This window comes from Oryctolagus cuniculus, chromosome 8 (genome assembly GCF_964237555.1).
Source record: "Oryctolagus cuniculus chromosome 8, mOryCun1.1, whole genome shotgun sequence".
Classification (NCBI taxonomy): domain Eukaryota; kingdom Metazoa; phylum Chordata; class Mammalia; order Lagomorpha; family Leporidae; genus Oryctolagus; species Oryctolagus cuniculus.
Genome location: NC_091439.1, coordinates 30,325,338 through 30,336,756, shown reverse-complemented (window position 1 = coordinate 30,336,756; position 11,419 = coordinate 30,325,338). Strand labels below are relative to the sequence as shown.

The 11,419-nt window shown below is 39.1% G+C and overlaps 1 pseudogene; it reads left to right on the top strand.

Moving 5' to 3' along the window:
- Positions 1 to 1,082: 1,082 nt before the first annotated feature.
- LOC100345863 (ubiquitin-conjugating enzyme E2 L3 pseudogene) lies at positions 1,083 to 1,892 on the top strand (annotated as a pseudogene).
- Positions 1,893 to 11,419: the final 9,527 nt, after the last annotated feature.

Genomic DNA, 11,419 nt, shown 5'->3' with positions numbered 1-11,419 from the left:
CAAGCATTTTTGTAAAATAAAAATGTTAACTCAACTTCCATCATAGGCTGTAGACTAAAAGTCACCCAGATAAGTAGTATGTGAATGAGTCGCCAACATAACTCTGGACTTCAACATTGAGAACATTACTGGATCACAGTAAAAAACATGGGTAGGTTCAGTTTTTAATGCCCCAAAAGTAACACATCTGTGACTTCACCGATTGTGGGAAACAGGAACCCCTTGTTTGGTAACATTCCTGAATACTGAAGTATGCACTTCATTTATTGCCTGATTTTAATTTGTGTCATTTCCCTATGATAAACTGCAACTAGAAGTAAACCTATACTGATTTTAAATGAGTTTCTGAGTCCATCAAGTGAAATTTCATTAAGGGTACTTTTATAAATTCTGTCCCTGATCTTGTGATTAGTGCCAGCAAATAGGGTAGTCTTGTGTGGAGTACTTATAAACTTTGCAGTTGTCCTCAAGCTTGTAATCGACCATAAATCTCACAAATGTTTACCCATGTCTCTCTAATGTGTACATGGTGAAAGTGCTGTTTGAAAGTTCGTGACAACAAACAGTATTTGTAAGAGTCCTCCAAACAGTCCTATTCAAAAATCCGACTGACTGTGTATACTCCCTCTACTATGTAACCAGGTAATGTTAAAAGAGCAAAATTAAATTTGGGAAAAGTAGTAACTATGTTATCCAAATTGTACTTGGCAGGAAAACTGAGAAAGACACATCTGTTCTCGAGAATTAATAGTCCCTTATTACAGAAGAGAACCACCTTAGGTTATTTGTTATTGCTGCCATAAAATAAAATGACAAGTGAAATAGAAATTTAATGCTATATATTGAATCTTCAGAGAATACATTCCAAGCCCACAGACTCTAAAACACTGAAGCATGTTTTCTCTTAAATGAATGAAAAATAATGTAGATAATTTCACAAGAGGTAAGTACATCACCATTGTCAAGCTTCAGTTTAGACAAGTTATTGGAAAAAAAGCATGTTGTAATGGTGAATATTATATGTGTCTATTTTAAATATAATGCACCAAAATATTCCATATTATTTTACATTAAATTATAGCAAACAGGGCCTCGATGCATTCTGGGAAAGCAGCAGCACCAGGTCCAAGATGGCAGCCAGCAGGAGGCTGATGAAGGAGCTTGAAGAGATCTGCAAATGTGGAATGAGAAACTTCCGTAACATCCAGGTTGATGAAGCTAATTTATTGACTTGGCAAGGGCTTATTGTTCCTGACAACCCTCCATATGACAAGGGAGCCTTCAGAGTCGAAATCAACTTTCCAGCAGAGTACGCATTCAAACCACCGAAGATCACATTTAAAACAAAGATCTAGCACCCAAACACTGATGAAAAGGGGCAGGTCTGTCTGCCCGTAATTAGAGCTGAAAACTGGAAGCCAGCAACCAAAACCGACCAAGTAATCCAGTCCCTCACAGCGCTGGTGAACGACCCCCAGCCCGAGCACCCGCTTCGGGCTGACTTAGCTGAAGAACACTCCTAAGGACCGTAAAAAATTCTGTAAGAATGCTGAAGAGTTTACAAAGAAATATGGGGAGAAGCGACCTGTGGACTAAAGTCTGCCACGGATGATTCCAGCCAATGTGAGCAGAGACCCCGAGCAGTGCCCTCAGACACCCCGCAAAGCAGGACTTCGGAAAATTGACACGTGCCACCGCCTGGCGTCCGCTCGTGGCAGTTACTAACTTTCTACAGTTTTCTTCATCAAAAGCGGTCTAGGTAAACTGTAAAGAAAGGATTTAAAATTTCAGATGTCCTAGTTCTGCTCTCTTTGTTTCAAAAATCATTGCTTCAATCTATTTCCAAAAATGGTGTTTCTTTTCTTGCCCAAATTTATTCAAAATCTTCAAGTTACATTTAGTCCATAAAGTTAAAAGAAAAAAAAGAGAGAGAGAGGAAAAAAACAAAGGTTGTGGTTCCCCTGTCCCCCGCCCTGCAGCTCCCACCTTTTTTTTTTTTTTTTTTTTTTTTTTTTTTTTTTTGACAGGCAGAATGGACAGTGAGAGAGACAGAGAGAAAGGTCTTCCTTTTGCCGTTGGTTCACCCTCCAATGGCCACCGCGGCCGGCGCACCACGCTGATCCGATGGCAGGAGCCAGGTGCTTTTCCTGGTCTCCCATGGGGTGCAGGGCCCAAGCACCTGGGCCATCCTCCACTGCACTCCCTGGCCATAGCAGAGAGCTGGCCTGGAAGAGGGGCAACCGGGACAGAATCCGCCGCCCGGACCGGGACTAGAACCCTGTGTGCCGGAGCCGCTAGGCGGAGGATTAGCCTAGTGAGCCGCGGCACCGGCCTAGCTCCCACCTTCTCACAGCACTTGTTCACGCGCCCCTCGACCCAGCCCTGTCTCCTCCAGAAAGGAGAGGAGACACCACCGAGTGTGGGAGTTGGTCCAAATTCTCCCGAATCCACTCTATAACATCCTTTAAAAAACCACAAAAGCAAGCCACCAACCACCACCTCTCCCACCCCTCACCGCTGTGTGCGTGACTGGAGTGCGGCCTGGCCGGCCTGGCCTGCCCGGGAAGCCTGGTGACCCTGGAGGGAGGGCCTTCCAGCCCCAGGACATTGCCGCAGCCGCTTGGGCCAGGAATTACTCACCAGAAAGGCCCCCCTGCGTCCCCCTCCCACCCCAAGGCCAAGGACGGCGCCCCTCCCTGCAGCCACCTCGGAAGATCTGCTGGTCACTGTGGCCCATGCGAAGCCAGGGCAGCCACCCAGAATTCCAAGGTCACCTGCCATCAGGCTGCAGCCGAATGTGCCACGGAGCTCTGTCTGCCTCCACAGTGCAGCAGCCCACCGCAACCCTCCCTCGGCCCAGTGCGACCCTCTGTGGGATCGGAGCCCTTCCGGCACAGCCGCTGCCTGTCCAGCCCAGGAACGAGATGGCCTTCCTTCTCCCTCTCTGGACTCACAGACTTTCCCGAGTCAAGCTACACTCGAAGCTCACTCAGTACTATCCTTTCAATGTGTTTTATATTGTTTTGATTGCCTTTTTTTGTAGAAATAAAAAATTGACCTTAGAATTTATCATCAGAAAAAAAATTATAGCAAACATTTATATTATATTAGATATTATATATTTAGGTTTCATAACACAGGAATAATGATGAACACACTTCACCATTTTTGGCACCACAGAGACTGTGATGGACTTAATATGGTAAAGAGGTTTTTTCTCTCAAACAATGGTATTCCACGTTGCTGTGAGGTTAACACTGTCTGTTGTATTTTAGTAAATAAAAGCTAAGATTATTCTGAAGAGAACAACAGTGCCAGAATATTGAATATATAATATATTAGGTGTTAGTTCCATAAACATTACCTCTGCAACCAGATATAGCCTATTGTTACCATATATCATATAACTATTTAATATGATCTAAGTAGTTATTAAGAGTTCTCCCAATTATCTCACCAGACAATACTCAAAATAGTTTAAAGATAAATAAAATGATAGCCTGTATTTACAGAAATTATAAGACAATTTGATATATTTTTTCTTTCAAATATATTTGAGAATAGTATTTTATTTTGTTATGTCAATAGCATTTCACATGGGATAATAACTGAGAAAATCGAACTGAATATAATCTGCAGTCAAAGTTTAATAACTAATTTTGCTTATGTATGCATACATGCTTTCTTCACAAAGGGATGCTCATTTTTTGAAATAATCTTAGTAAGAATATAATGAGAGCAGTGTTAATTATTAGACTGTCAAATAGCAGCATTTTGTTGAAATAGTTTCCGTGGACTTACTAGGTAATTTGAAAAATGTCCTAGGTAGTTTGAGAAAAAATGGTTAAAGTAGTTTTTGTTAAAATAGTTTCCACGGACTTGTTTTGATCAAAGATCAAATAGTTTCCATGGACTTACAGGGTAGTTTGATAAAAGCATCATCCGATAATAGATCATCATAATTTCTATTGAATTGCGTGATGCAGTGGGTTATGCCACCACTTGCAACACCTCCATCCAGTATCAGAGTAACAATTTGAGTCCTGCCTACTCCTTTTCCCAAACAGCTTCCTGCTGATGTGCCTGGCAAAAAGTTCTTGAGTCCCTGCCATTCACATGGAAGATTTAAAGAAAAATTCTGGCTCCTGGATTCAGACTGACCCAGCCCTAGCTGCTGTACAGTCATTTAGGGAGCAAATCTGTGGATGGAAGACATTTCTCTCTCTCTCTCTCTCTCTCTCTCTCTCTCTCTCTCTCTCTCTCCCTCTCCCTCCCTCCCTCCCTCTCTCTCTCTTTCTCTCTCTCTCACACACTTTCTCATAGATAACTGAATAAATCTTTTAAAGAAATCTTTAAGATCAAATCTGATGTTATTTCTACATAGCAAATAATTGTTTGTTATTGATAAATATCAGCATTTTTAATGTTTTCTAAAAATTTTTCTTTGAGAGGCAGAAAAGAAAGACACAGAGACAGAGGTCCAGAGAGAGACAGATGGAGACAGAGAGAAAGAGAGAGACCAGGGCTACTACCTAAATGCTTGCAATGACCCCTATTTGGGCCAGGAACTCAATCCAGGTCTCCCAGGTCGGGTAGGAGCTCATTTAATGTAGCTTTCACCACTGTCTCCCAGGATTCACATTAGCAGGAATTTGGAGTCAGGAATGGGAGACAGATAATGAATCCATGCTGGCTTGGGATCTGGGTACTTTAATTGATGTTTTCTTGTGTAGGCCAAATATCTATCACCAAATAAGCATTTTAACACTAAAAGCATGAAAGTTTTACAGGTTAGAATAATAAGTAATACAGGTTGGAAAACTAGATTTATAAGTGACACCAAATTCATTTTCTTTAGTTTAAAAATAATTACAGTATTACAGTCTTCTTTTTCTCGTATCTTATTTTTCTTTGTATTATTAAATTACGTAAAATTGAAAAGAGGGCAAAAAATAGTAAAAACTAAAATTCATTCCCTCAGTTACTGATGAAAATGAATATTTTCTAAATTTTGAAATGGGATTTCTGTATTTTACTCATGATCCATAACTCATTTTTCCTTCTACCTTTATTTTTTCTTTGTCTCATTTATAGATTCAAGTGGGAATAAAAGTCTAATATTAATTTTCAAAATATTATATAGTTTATACAAATTAAGACGTAATGTCCAAAATGCTTTATTAAGGACGGCGCCACGGCTCACTAGGCTAATCCTCCGCCTTGCGGGGCCGGCACACCGGGTTCTAGTCCCGGTCGGGGCGCCGGATTCTGTCCCAGTTGCCCCTCTTCTAGGCCAGCTCTCTGTTGTGGCCCGGGAATGCAGTGGAGGATGGCCCAAGTGCTTGGGCCCTGCACCCCATGGGAGACCAGGAGAAGTACCTAGCTCCTGCCATTGGATCAGCGTGGTGCGCCGGCCACGCTGGCCATTGGAGGGTGAACCAACGGCAAAAGGAAGACCTTTCTCTCTGTCTCTCTCTCTTACTGTCCACTCTGCCTGTCAAAAAAAAAAAAAAAAGCAAAAATAAAAAAATGCTTTATTAACAGATTCATAAGTATATTTCATATTGTCCAATATTCTTTTACTAATAGCTATTCCAGTTACCCAACATTCCTGTGTATGGAGCAAATGTAACACAATGCATTTTTAAATTCTGTGTTGAATTAATTTTTAGCAATTTTTTTCCCAAAGACACCATTTATTTAATGGGTACAAATTTCATATATACAACTTTAGGAATGCAATGATTCTTTTTCTTTTAATTTTTTTTTGACATGCAGAGTTTGACAGTCAGAGAGAGAGGCAGAGAAAGAGGCAGAGAGAAAGCCTTCCTTTTCCGTTGGTTCACCCCCCAAAATGGCCACAAGCCAGGTGCTTCCTCGTAGTCTCCTATGCAGGTGCAGGGCCCAAGCACTTGGGCCATCCTCCACTGCCTTCCTGGGCCCCAGTAGAAAGCTGGACTGGAAGAAGAGCAACCAGGACAGAATCTGGCTCCCCAACCAGGACTAGAACCTGGGGTGCCGGTGCCATAGGCGGAGGAGTAGCCAAATGAGCCATGGCACCGGCCAGAATACAATGATTCTTCCCATCATATGCACCCTCCCACCCCACCTCATTCTCCCTCCCTCTCCCATTCTCAGTCCAATTTTTCATGAAGGAAAAAACAAAAAGCAAAACAACTTCCTCGACAGTCAAGACAAGTGCTGTTCAAGTCATAGCTTCTCAAAGTATCAATTTTACTTCTACAGATTTCCTGTTAGGTGCTCTATTAGTTACCACAGATCAGGAAGAACATATGGTATTTGTCCTTTTGGGACTAGTTTATTTCACTAAGTATGATGTTTTCCAGATTCATCCATTTTATTGCAAATGACTAGAATTCATATTTTTTATCATTGTGTAATATTCCATAGAATACATATCCCATAATTTCTTTATCCAGTCTTCAGTTGATGAACATTTAGGTTGATTCCATGTGTTAGCGATTGTGAATTGAGCTGCAATAAACATTGGGGTACAGAGAACTCTTTCACATGCTGATATGATTTCCCTTGGGTAAAACCAGGAGTGGAATGGCTGGGTCATATGGTAGGTCTATATTCAGATTTCTGAGGTATCTCCAAGTGATTTTCATAGTGGTTTTACCAGTTTACATTCCCACCAACAGTGGATTAGGGTAAATTTTTCCCCACATCCTCATTAGCATTTGTTGAAGTACTTGACCCATTTCTTAATTGTTTGTTTTGTTGTTGTGGAGATTTTTGGTCTCTTTGCAGATTCCTTTATCAGTGGCATTGTTTGCAAATAATTTCTCCCATTCTGTCAGTTACTTCTTCACTTTCCTGAGTATTCGTTTTGCAGTGAAGAAGCTTCTCAATTTGATGTATTCACATCTGTTGATTTTGGCTTTGATTGCCTGTGCCTCTGGAGTCTTTCCAAGGACTCTTTGCCTGCGCCAATGTCTTCCAGGGTTTCCTCAATGTTGTCTAGTAAGATTTAGGTCTTTAATCTATTTTGAATGGATTTTCATGTAAGGTATAATATAAGGGTCCTGCTTCATACTCCTGCATGTGAAAATCCAGTTTTCCAAGCACAATTTGTTGAAGAGACTGTCCTTGCTTCAGGGATTGATTTTAGTTCTTTGGTCAAATATAAGTTGGCTCTAGATATTTGGATTGGTATCTGGTGTTTCTATGCTGTTCCACTGGTCTACCCATCAGTTTTTGTACCAGTACCAGACTGTTTTGATTATAACTGCCTTGTAGTATTTCTTGAAATCTGGTAATCTAATGCCTCTGACTTTGTTTTTGTTGTATAAGATTGCTTTAGGTATTTGAGGTCTCCTGTGTTTCCGTATGAATTTCAGCATCATATTTTTTTGATATGAGAAGAATATCCTTGGTATTTTGATTGGTAATTCATTGAATCTGTAGTTTGCTTTTGGAAGAATGTAGATTTTGATTATATTGATTCTTGTAATCCATGAACATGAAAGATGTTTCCATTTTTTGTAACTTCTTCTATTTCTTTCTTTAATGTTTTGTAATTCTAATTGTAGAGATTTTTGATTGTCTTGGTTAAATTTTTTCCAAGGTATTAATTATTTTTGCTAGTTATTTTGAATCGGATTTATCTTAGAAGTTCATCCTCAGCCATGGCATTGTCTCTGTATACAGAGGCCATTGATTTTTGTGTATTGATTTTATATCCTTTACTTTACCAAACTCTTCTATGAGTTCAAATAGTTTCTTGGTGGAGTTTTTTGAATCTGCTATATATATAGAATCATATCACCTGCAAATAGGGATATTGTGACTTACTCTTTCTCAATTTGTATTCATTTGACTTCTTTTTTTTTTTGGTTAATGGCTCTGGCTAAAAAATTCAAGATTATATTGAATAGCAATGGGGAGAGTGGGCATCCTTCTCTGGTTCCTGATTTCAGTGAGAATAGGACGCTGGCTGTGGGTTTTTCATAAATTGCCTTGATTATTTTGATGAATATACCTTCCATACCCGGTTTGCTTATAGTTTTTATCATGAAAGGGTGTTGTATTTTATCTAATGCTTTCTCTGCATCTATTGAGATAATCATATTTTTTTCTTCAGTTTCTTAATGTGATGTGTCACATTGATTGATTTGCAAATATCGAACCATCCTGCATAACTGGGATAACTCTCATTTGGTCCTGGTGTATGATCTTTCTGATGTGTTGTTGGATTCAATTGGCTAGGATTTTGTTGAGGCTTTTTGCATCTATGTACATCAGGGAAACTGGTCTGTACTTCTCTTTCTCAGGTGCATCTTTTTCAGATTTAGAAGTTAAATTGATGCTGACTTCATGGAAAGAATATCAGAGGATTCCCTTCCTTTCAATTGTCTTGAATAGATTTAGAAGAATTGGAGTTAATTCTTTAAGTATCTGGTCGAATTCTGTAGTGACACCTTCTGGTCCTGGGCTTTTCTTTATTGGTAGGGTCTTTATTACTGATTAAACTTCCATCTAGATAAATGGGTCTGTTTAGGTATTCTTTATCTTCATGGCTCAGTTTACGTAGGTTGTATGTGTCCAGCTATCTATCTATTTCTTCTAGTTTTACCAGTTTGTTGGCATACAGCTCTATGTAGTAATTTTTGATGATTCTTATTAATTTTTGTGGTGTCTGTTGTTACATTTCCTTTTTCTTCTATAATTTTATTGATTTGGATCTTCTCTATTCTTTTTTCGGTTGGTTGGGCCAATGGCATATCAATTTTGTTTCTTCTTTTCAAAAAATCAGCTCCTTTTTTTGCTGAACTTTTGTATGTTTTTTTGTTTCAGTTTTGTTGATTTCTTCTCTAATTTTAATTATTTCTTTTCTCCTATTGGTTTTGGGTTTGGTTTGTTGTTGTTTTCCTGGATGCTTGAAATGCATTGATAGCTCATTTATTTGGTGCATTTCCAATTTCTTGATTTAGGCATCAATTGCTATAAACTTTCTTCATAATACTGCTTTTGCTGTAAATCGTATGTTTTTGATATATTTTATTGCAATCTTCATTTGTTTCCAGGTATTTTTTGATTTTTCTTTTGATTTCCTCTATGATCCACTGTGTATTCAGGAGTATGTTATTCATTCTCCATGTGTTTGCATATGTTCTAGAGATTCCTGAATTGTTGATTTCATTGCATTGTGGTCCAAGAAGATTTATGGTATGATATTGATTTTTTGGAATTTGCTAGACTTGTTTTGTGGCCAAACATGTGGACAATCCTTGACACAGTTCCATGCGCTGCTGAGAAGGTGTTTTCTGCAGCTGTAGGATGGAAAGTTCTATAGATATCTGTTAGGTACTTTTGGTTTATCATGTTAATTAACTCTGCTGTTTACTTGCTGATTTTACTTCTGATAGATCTGTCCTTTGCTGAAATAGGGGTATTGAAATCCCCATTATTATTGTATTTGAGTCTATGTCGCCCTTTAGATCTATTAACATTTTTAAATAGTTAGATGCCCTATAATTAGGTATATATATATATATATATATATATATGTTTATAATAGTCACATCTTCCTGTAGAATAGATCCCTTAATCATTTCATAGTGTGCTTCTTTGTCTCTTTTAACAGTGTTTATGTTAAAGTTTATTTTGTCTGATATTAGGATGGCTACACCAGCTCTTCTTGTTTCTGTTAGCATGGAATATCTTTTCCCAATCTTTCACCTTAGTCTGTGTGCATCTTTGTTGATGAGGTGTGTTTCTTGTAGGCAGAACATAGATGGATTTTGTTTTTAATCCATTAGGCCAGTCTTTGTCTTTTAATTAGAGAGTTAATACCATTTACATTCAAGATGACTACTGGTAAGTAACAACTTTGCTCTGCCATTTTTCCATAAATATTCCTATTTTTTCTTTGGATTTCCTTTGTACTTTTACTGGGTGCTTTCCTTCCTTTACCTTCTTCCATAGTGATGATCATGTTTCTGTGTTTCCATGTGCAGCACATCCTTAAGCATCTTCTGCAGTGGTGAACAGGTGGTGACAAATTCTTTCATTTTCTGTTTATCATGGAAGGTCTTTATTTCACATTCATTCATAAATGAGAGCTGTGCAGAGTATCACATTCAGGTTTGACAGCTTTTTTCTCTTAAGACTTGGACTATCTCTCACGATTATCTCCTAGCCTGTAGGGTTTTGATAAGTTTACTGTGAGTCTAATTGGAGATCCTCTGAAAGTAATCTGGCATTTCCTCAAGCACATTTTAGAATCATTTCCTTATGTTTTACTGTGGAGAGTTTGATTATAATGTGTCTTGGTGATGATCATTTCTGGTCATATATACTAGGAGTTCCATGTTCGTGTACTTGGATGAACATTTCTTTCTCCAAATTGGGGAAATTTTTGTTATAATTTCTCTAAAAAGGACTTTTAATTCTTTCTCTCTTTCCATGGCTTCACAAACTCCTAGAACCAGTATGTTGGGTCGTTTGGTAGTACCCTGTAGATTCCCAAAAGTGTTTTTTAGTTTTCTAATTTCTTCTTGTTGTGTTTGATCTGACTATATAATTTCCTTTGCTTTGTCTTCTAATTTGGATATTTTTTCTTCTGCTTCACTGAGTCTGTGGTTAATGCCCCCCCCAACTGTATTTTTTGTTTGTTCTATCGAATTCTTCATTTCCAAGATTTCATTTTGATTTATCTTTAAGATCTCAATATTGTGGGAGAAATGTTCTTTCATATCATGAGTGGATTTTATTATTCTGTACATTTTCTTCTCCCCCCCGCCTTTTTTTTTTGACAGGCAGAGTAGATAGTGAGAGAGAGAGACAGAGAGAAAGGTCTTCCCTTTGCCATTGGTTCACCCTCCAATGGCCGCCGCGGCCAGGGCACTACGGCCAGCGCACCGTGCTGATCTGATGGCAGGAGCCAGGTACTTATCCTGATCTCCCATGGGGTGCAGGGCCCAAGCACTTGGGCCATCCTCCACTGCCTTCCCGGGCCACAGCAGAGAGCTGGCCTGGAAGAGGGGCAACTGGGACAGAATCCGGCGCCCCGACTGGGACTAGAACCCAGTGTACCAGTGCCGCAAGGCGGAGGATTAGCCTAGTGAGCTGTGGCGCTGGCCTGTACATTTTCTTCTAATTACTTCTAAGTAATCCTATGATCAATTTTTTGAATTGCATTTCTTCAATCTCATCATCTTCACAATTTTGTATTGAGGTGTTGTGTTCTTTTGGGGTGTCACATTGTCTTCCTTGTTCTTGTTTCTTGGATTGGTGCATCTTATTCAGCATTTGGATGATAGTCACTGGTTTCTTCTCACTGGTTTCTTCTTTGATTTTTGACTGTTTTGGCTTTTATCTTTTGACTATGTCTTATTGGATTAGGGAGTGTTTGCTTTCAGGGAATACCTAGAGGCTTGTGGTGGGAGTGATC